Consider the following 9,482-nt stretch of genomic DNA (forward strand, 5'->3'; position numbering starts at 1 on the left):
AGTACTTTTTTTCTCTGGGTATCAGCTTTCGGCTTATGTACATGATGGGGTGCTCCTCCCCATCGTGTACCTGGGACAGACCGGCCCCTAGTCCCGTGTCACATGCGTCCATCTGGACCAACATCAATACCTGGAAATCAAGCGTTACGAGAATCGGATGGGAGCACAGCGCTTCGTTCATGCGTCTGAACGCCGCTTCGGTCTCGCCCGTCCATTTCACTGTTTTCGGGAGGTGAGCCTTGGTTAGACCGGTAAGGGGGAGGCTATAGCCGCAAAGTTGGGCATAAACCGGCTGTAGCATCCTGCCAGTCTCAGGAAGGACTTGACCTGTGTCTTGGTCTGTGAACGGGCCAGTCACATGGACCTTCCTCTCCTGGGGCTTGATGTTCTGGGATGTTCTCTATCACCTTGTCCGGCCCATGCCATGTTGCCAGGAACTTACACAGCGTGGTAGAACACGTGGAGACGATGAGGGAGCGGATGACACCCATATAGCCAGTGGTAAGGAAACACATGGAGAAGGCCCAGCGCCCCCAAGCCCAGGTCTACAATCGGGGAACCCAGCCCAGAGAAGACCAGGTCAGAGACAAGGTGTTGGTCTGAATCCCCACCGCAGAAAGTAAGGGGGTTGGCTGGGCATCCCGCACCTCCTGACAAGGTCCAGTAGGCTGCGTGGCCTCCTTCCGTAGAGGAGTTCGAAAGGGGAAAACCCAGTGAAAGACTGGGGTACTTCTCGGATCGAGAACATTAGGTGGGGTAGTAGCTGGTCCCAGTTCTTCCCGTACTGCTCGATGACCTACCGTAACATTTGTTTGAGCGTTTTATTGAACAGCTCGACCAACCCATCCGTCTGCAGGTGAAAGACGGAGGTCTGGATCTGCTTGATCTGCAGGAGAGCACACAAATATTTCATTAGGCGGGACATGAACTCAGTACCTCGTTATGTCAGGATATCATTCGGGGATGCCCAACCGGCAAAAGAGGTGGAATAGCTCTCGGGCGATTTCCTTGGATACCGCCGCCCGTAGAGGAATGGCCTCGGGATACCAGGTGGCATAATCTACTATTACCAGGATGTATCGGTGTCCTCGTGCCATTTTTACCAGGAGTCCCACGATGTCCATGGCGATGCATTCAAAGGGTACCCCGATGATCGTAAGGGGGACTAGCGGGTTTCGGAAGTGTGCTTTTGGGGCCGTGATTTGACATCCGGGCAGCTGCAACAATAGTCTTCCACGGCCCTCCTCATCCCAGGCCAGTGGAACCGAGCGGCGATTCGTTCCTGGGTCTTCTCCATTCCCAGGTGCGTCCCCATCAGGTGGGCCAGTTGACGAATGGTTCCCACGTACCATCGGGGCAGCAACAGTACCTCTCGAAGTTCCCCCTGTTGGCGTGACACTTGATACAAAAGGTAATTCTTGATTACCAGTCACTCACCCACAGAAGTAGCTGTCCATCCACCGCTATCACTTGGGCTGCGGCGGGTTTCAAGTTCGGATCCTCCCACTGGACAGTCCCGAACTGTCCCCTCAGTTGGCCCCCAGTGGTTGTCTCGGCTGGTCCCACGAAATTGATGAGGGGGACTATGGGCTCCTCCAGTTGTTCACTAGGGGGGGGGGGGGGTTCCGGTGCCCCCTCGGACTCCGGAGCCGTAGATACAGGTTTCTCAACTGCATGCTTCCGGTCCGCAAAGGTGATGGGTCGTCCTCCCTCTCGTCTTCGGCCAGCTCATACCTTTTTCCTCAGCTCGTCCTTCCATAGTACAGCGAACAGCGGAAAATCTCGTCGCACGAGGAGAGGTTCACGTGAAGTTATTATTGAATCTGAAAATGAATCTGAAAATGTAAATGAGACATTTTTTATTATTGAATCTGAAAATGTGGATGAAAAAAATGTCTGAAAGAAGAGACACAAAAAGAAAATCGAAGCTTACTGAAAAAACTATTGATGAGAAAATTGTCAAGCTAAAGAATGCTAGGAAGGCAAAACTGTCTCAGCACCCAAAATGTAATTGAACCACTCCTTGTATAGTTTATTAGTCACATGCACAGGGTCACAAACGTAATTGCGGGGTCGGTCAGTATTGCACTATTGCATACATACTGTAGTTTTTTTAAGGAGACATACAAAACAGCATTCAATTTTCATTGTTCGTTGTGACTAGCTCATGCCTGCCCATGCCATAACCCCACCTCCACCATGGGGCACTCTGTTAAAACTTATTATGGCTGCAATCCCGTTAACGGGATCGATATGACAACAGCCAGTAAAAGTGCAGGGCGCCAAATTCAAACAACAGAAATCTCATAATTAAAATTCCTCAAGCATACATGTATTTTATACCATTTTAAAGGTAATCTTGTTGTTAATCCCACCAAAGTGTCCGATTTCAAATAGGCTTTACAGCGAAAGCACCACAAACGATTATGTTAGGTCACCGCAAAATCACAGAAAAACACAGCCATTTTTCCAGCCAAAGACAGGAGTCACAAAAAGCAGAAAAATAGATACAATTATTCACTAACCTTTGATGATCTTCATCAGATGACACTCATAGGACTTCATGTTACACAATACATATATGTTTTGTTCGATAAAGTTCATATTTATATCCAAAAACCTCAGTTTACATTGGCGCCATGTTCAGAGTGCCACGTCAAATAACATAAATACTCATCATAAATTGATGAAAGATACATGTTTAACATAGAATTAAAGATACACTTGTTCTCAATGCAACCAGTGTCAGATTTCAAAAAGCTTTACGGCAAAGCACAATATTCAATAATCTGAGAACAGCGTTCAGACACAAAACCAAGCCATACAGTTACCCGCCAAATTGTGCAGTCAACAAAACTCATAAATAGCATTATAAATCTTCACTTACCTTTGCTGATCTTCGTCGGAATGCACTCCCAGGACTTCCACTTCCACAAGAAATGTTTGTTTTGTTCGGTAATGTCCATCATTTATGTCCAAATAGCTATTTTTGTTAGTGTGTTTGGTAAACAAATCCAAAGTCAGGAAGCGCGTTCACTAAAAGCAGACGAAATGTCAAAAAGTTCCGTAACAGTCAGTAGAAACATGTCAAATGATGTATTGAATCAATCTTTAGGATGTTTTTAACATAAATCTTCAATAAAGTTCCAACCGGAGAATTCCATTGACTTTAGATGTGCGATGGAACAGAGCTCCCTCTCATGCGCATGGTCAGCTCATGGTAGACCTTACCCATTCCTGTCTCCTTCGGGCCCACTTCACAGTAGAGGCATCAGACAAGGTTCTACAGACTGGTGATATCTAGTGGAAGCCGTAGGAAGTGCAAACTGATCCATATCCCACTGTGTATTCGATAGGCGATGCCATATGAGTTCTGTTATACTCACAGACATCATTCAAACAGTTTTAGAAACTTCAGAGTGTTTTCTATCCAATACTAATAATAATATGAATATATTAGCAACTGGGACTGAGGAGCAGGCAGTTTACTCTGGGCACCTTTCATCCAAGCTACTCAATACTGTCCCTGCAACCATAAGAAGTTTTAACAAAGTTGACATCAGCAAACCGCTCGCCCACACGATGCCATACATGTGGTTTGCGGTTGTGAGGCCGGTTGGATGTACTTCCAAATTCTCTAAAACGATGTTTGAGGTGGCATATGTCAGAGAAATTAACATTAAATTCCCTGGTAACAGCTCTCGTGGACATTCCTGCAGTCAGCATGCCAATTGTACGCTTCCTCAAAACTTGAGACATTTGTGGCATTGTGTTGTGTGACAAAACTGCACATTTTAGATAGGCCTTTTATTGTCTCCAACACAAGGTGCACTTGTGTAATGATCATGCAATTTCAGCTTGTTGATATTCCACACCTGTCAGGTGGACGGATTATTTTGTCAAAGGAGAAAGGCTCACTAACAGGGATGTAAACACATTTGTGCAAAAAATTTGAAAGAAATAAGCTTTTTGTGCGTATGGAACATTTATGAGATCTTTTATTTCATCTCATGAAACATGGCACCAACACTTTTCATGTTTCATTTATAGTTTTGTTCATTATAGGTTCAATATTTTCTAGCTAGCAAGCTAACATTAGGCTATAACTAGCAATGCAAATGGCTCTGAGATACGAATAATATTACTACACAGATCATACACGTAATGTTAGCTAGCGAGCCAGCCAGCTAACATTAGCTAGCTTGCTAACAGTATGCTTTAACTTGCAATGAAAACGACTGACAAAATTAGAAACGTATAATATCTGAAAATGTAGCTTTCTAGAGTCTCTCAAATCTTGATACATAGATGAACGCTTCTCCCTATCTGTCACGGATGCCATGGTTGCCATTAGTTTGAAGATGTAGCTAATCCAGAGAGCTGTTTAATACAACGCCAGAATATTCTCCATCTCCTTAGCTATCATTCTCTGCATCCACCGGGCATTCCACTGATTTCAAAACAGCAACACATTTGCAGTTCTTCATGATGTTTAAAAAAAAAAGCCACATTAGAAAGGATTACCTACACATACTGAGCAGCTCATGTTATAGACAGAAGCATCCTGCATGGCAGACCAATCTGAACTCATCTCTCAGCATGTCCAGCCCATCCAGTATCTCAACCAATCATGGCTAGCGGTAAGGTTCCTGTCTTGTCTCATAACTTAACAATTGTATTTGTATTTACAGATGGAAAGTTTGTTATTAAGGGACATAAAAGTTTGCATGTTCCAGATGGAATTTCTGCCCCCAAAAAGTAGCTGCCACCGATCCCTTTTCTTTTTCGTTTGGTTTTGTCTGTCTTGTGTTCACCTGTGTCTAGTTCAGGCTAATCAGTGGGGTATTTAATCTCGCCCTACCCGCTAGGTTATGTGCGGGATTGTTTGTGTATCTGTCGTTGGTTTGCGTTGCGTTTTGTTTGTTCTGTTAAACAGGTGTTTTCACGGGACTGTTTTCCCGCACGTTAGTTTAGTCAGAGGAGTGTGTTCCTCCGTGTTCAACTGGACTGCGTTCCTGTTTCTTAGTGGCTGCTGTTGTGGTCCTGTGCCTGTTCTGTTGATGGACTTGTAATAAAACGCCCTTCTTGAAATTCTTACTCTCCTGCGCCTGACTCCACACCCACCTCTCCTAGGGAGAATCTGACATGTTATGAGAATTTTGTTATCAGTTCATAAACTTCAATTAATCTACTCAGTCTGCAACCCAGAGTTTGTAATATTCTGTTTGAATTAAACAGACAAGAGTCCCAACTTACAAAAATCTAAGTGTTTATTCATGAGAACGTTCTAACATCAAAAATGCAAACCCAGTCTTTTTAACACACACAAACAAGTTCAAATCGTAAGCTACGCCTTGCTCAGACAGTCGGTGTTTTCCCACTACACATATACATTGTTTAGTCTGCAACATGTTTCATAATTTTCTGCAAGCCTAACAGTTTCTCGCCTCCACGGGTGGAGACAGAATGTCCAATAAGGAACATAGTAGTCCAGCTTGTCTGTCGATAGCTCCTCTTATCATTTAATTTTCACACTTGCACCCTGCATACGTACTAAAAAGGAACAAAAGGTCCTTGTTCTAATTCTGACTAAAACTACACACATCATCAGATTATAGTTTTATGATTCTAATAAATTTCATACAATTATATGGTTTCAGATTGGAATTATTTAATCATTATCTTTAAACATATAAATTATTTTATCATTATCTTTTACCAAATCTAATGTTTTATATTCTCCTACATTAATTTCACATTTCCACAAACTTCAAAGTGTTACCTTTCAAATGGTATCAAGAATATGCATATCCTTGCTTCAGGTCCTGAGCTACAGGCAGTTAGATTTGGGTATGTCATTTTAGGCAAAAAAATAAATAATTAAAGGCCCGATCTTTACGAGTCGCACACACATACATACAGTTGAAGTCGAAAGTTTACATACACTTAGGTTGGAGTCATTAAAACTTGTTTTTCAACCACTCCACAAATTTCTTGTTAACTATAGTTTTGGCAAGTCAATTAGGACCTCTACCTTGTGCATGACACAAGTAAGTTTTCTAACAATTGTTTACAGACAGATTATTTCAATTATAATTCACTGTATCACAATTCCAGTGGGTCAGAAGTTTACATACACTAAGTTGATTGTGCCTTTAAAACAGCTTGGACAATTCCAGTAAATGATGTCATGGCTTTAGAAGCTTCTGATAGGCTAATTGACATCATTTGAGTCAATTGGAGGTGTACATGTGGATGTATTTCAAGGCCTACCTTCAAACTCAGGGCCTCTTTGCTTGACATCATGGGAAAATCAAAAGAAATCAGCCAAGACCTCAAAGAAAATTGAAGACCTCCACAAGTCTGGTTCATCCTTGGGAGCATTTTTTCCAAACGCCTTGAAGGTACCACAAACACAGGCAAAAGCCCAGTGGAAAACCTGGTTCAGTCTGCTTTCCAATAGACACTGGGGGATGAATTCATCTTTCAGCAGGACAATAACTTAAAACACAAGGTCAAATCTACACTGGAGTTGCTTACCAAGACAACATTGAATGTTCATGGGTGACATATTTATAGTTTTTACTTAATTTGGCTTGAAAATCAATGGCAAAACTTGAAAATGACTATCTAGCAATGGTCAACAATCAACTTGACAGAGCTTGAGATACTACTACAAGTATTGACTTGGGTTCATTTTCAATTAATTCGATTTTTTTCTCTGGAAACATGTTTTCACTGTCATTATGGGGTATTGTGTGTAGATGGGTGAGTATTTAAAAAAACATATTTCATCCATTTTGAATTCAGGCTGTAACACTTCAAAATGTGGAATAAGTCAAGGGGTATGAATACTTTCTGAAGGTCCCTCAGTCAAGTATTGCATTTCAAGCGCACATTCTCCTACAAACACAATGGGGCTGTTCTAAATCCTCATCAAGAAGAGCAGTGATTGGTAGATGGGTAACAGTAACATTGGACTACATCAAATCAGTCTTTCATGGTTGAATTGTAGACCTCCACAAGTCTGATTCATCCTTGGGAGCAATTTCCAAATGACTGAAGGTACAACGTTCGTCTTCACAAACAATAGTACGCAAGTATAAACACCATGGGACCATGCAGCTCAGGAAGGAGACGCGTTCTGTCTCCTAGAGATTAACGTACTTTGGTGCGAAAAGTGCAAATCAATCCCAGAACAACAGCAAAGGACCTTGTTAAGATGCTGGAGGAAATAGGTAGCAAAGTATCTATATCCACAGTAAAACGAGTCCTATATCGACATAACCTGAAAGGCCGCTCAGCAAGGAAGAAGCCACTTCTCCAAAACCGCCATAAAAAAGCCAGACCACGGTTTGCAACTGCACATGGGGACAAAGATCATACTATTTGGAGAAATGTCCTCTGGTCTGATGAAACAAAAATAGAACTGTTTGGCTTGCAAGCCAATGAACACCATCCCAACCGTGAAGCAAGGGGATGGCAGCATCATGTTGTGGGGGTGCTTTGCTGCAGGAGGGACTGGTGCACTTCACAAAATAGATGGCATTATGAGGGAGGAAAATTATGTGGATGTATTGAAGCAAAATCTCAAGACATCAGTCAGGAAGTTACCTGACTCAGTTACACCAGCTCTGTCAGGAGGAACGGGCCAAAATTCACCAAACATTGTGGGAAGCTTGTGGAAGGCTATCCGAAACGTTTGACCCAAGTTAAACAATTTAAAGGCAATGCTACCAAATACTAATTGAGTGTATGTAAACTTCTGACCCACTGGGAATGTGATGAAAGAAATAATTCTCTCTACTATTATTCTGACATTTCACATTCTTAAAATAAAGTGGTGATCCTAACTGACCTAAGACAGGGAATTTTTCCTAGGATTGTCAGGAATTGTAAAAAAAAAACTGAGTTTAAATGTATTTGGCTAAGGTGTATGTAAACTTCCGACTTCAAGTGTATGTAAACATACACTGCCGGTCAAGTTTTAGAACACACTCATTCAAGGGTTTTTCTTTATTTTACTATTATCTACGTTGTAGAACAATAGTGAAGACATCAAACTATGAAATAACACATATGGAATCATTTACTAACCAAAAAAGTGTTAAACAAATCAAAATATATTTTATATTTGTCACTTGTGCTCTCTCTCCGGCCTCTAGGTCACCAGGGTGCTCGTAATGGTGCAAACCTGTCTCCATCGTTTCGCGCATCACTCACCTGGACTCCATCACCTCCCTGATTATTTTCCCTATATATGTCATTCCCTTTGGCTCCTTCCCCAGGCGTCATTGTTTCTGTTCCAGTGTCATGTCTGTGTGTTGTTTGTGTTTCTAGTATTGTATTTAGTTGCGTTTATTTATTAAAATACTCACTCCCTGAACTTGCTTCCCGACTCTCAGCACACTCGTTACAAAATTTGAGATTCTTCAAATAGCCACTCTTTGTCTTGATGACAGCTTTGCACACTCTTGCCATTCTCTCAACCAGCCCCACATATGCTGAGCACTTGTTGGCTGCTTTTCCTTCACTATGCTGTCCAACTCATCCCAAACCATCTCAATTGGGTTGAGGTCGGGGGATTGTGGAGGCCAGGTCATCTGATGCAGCACTCCATCACTCTTCTTGGTAAAATAGCCCTTTCACAGCCTGGAGGTGTGTTGGGTCATTGTCCTGTTGAAAAACAAATGATAGTCCTACTAAGCTCAAACCAGATGGGATGGCGTCTCGCTGCAGAATGCTGTGGTCACCAAGCTGGTTAAGTGTGCCTTGAATTCATCAGCAAAGCACCACCACACCATAACACCTCCTTCTCCATGCTTTACGGTGGGAAATACACGTGCAGAGATCATCCGTTAACTTCACTAGGGTAGGGGGGCAGCATTCGGAATTTTGGATGAAATGCATGCCCAAATTAAACTGCCTGCTTCTCGGCCCCAGAAGATATGATATGCATATAACTGGTATATTTGGATAGAAAACACTCTAAAGTTTCCAAAACTGTTAAAATAGTGTCTGTGAGTATAACAGAACTGATTTGGCAGGCGAAAACCTGAGAAAATCCCTTCAGGAAGTATTTAATTTTTTGGTTTCGTAGTTTTCTATTCAATGCCATTACAGTATCCATTGACTTAGGACTCAAATTGCAGTTTCTATGCCTTCCACTAGATGTCAACAGTCTTTAGAAATTGTTTCAGGCTTGTATTCTGAAAAATGAAGAAGTAAGAGCAGTCGGAATGAGTGGACCCTAAAGTGTCACAGAGCTTTTTCATGCCCGAGACCGAGAGAGTGCCTTTCTTGTTTACCTTTTAAATTGACGATGTTATTGTCCGGTTGAAATATTATCGATTATTTAGGCTAAAAACCACCTGAGGATTGAATATAAACATCGTTTGACATGTTTCTATGAACTTTAAGGATACAATTTGGATTTTTTTGTCTTCCTGTTTTGACTGCGTTTGAGCCTGTGGATTACTGAA

Source organism: Salvelinus sp. IW2-2015, linkage group LG36 (genome assembly GCF_002910315.2).
Source record: "Salvelinus sp. IW2-2015 linkage group LG36, ASM291031v2, whole genome shotgun sequence".
NCBI lineage: Eukaryota > Metazoa > Chordata > Actinopteri > Salmoniformes > Salmonidae > Salvelinus > Salvelinus sp. IW2-2015.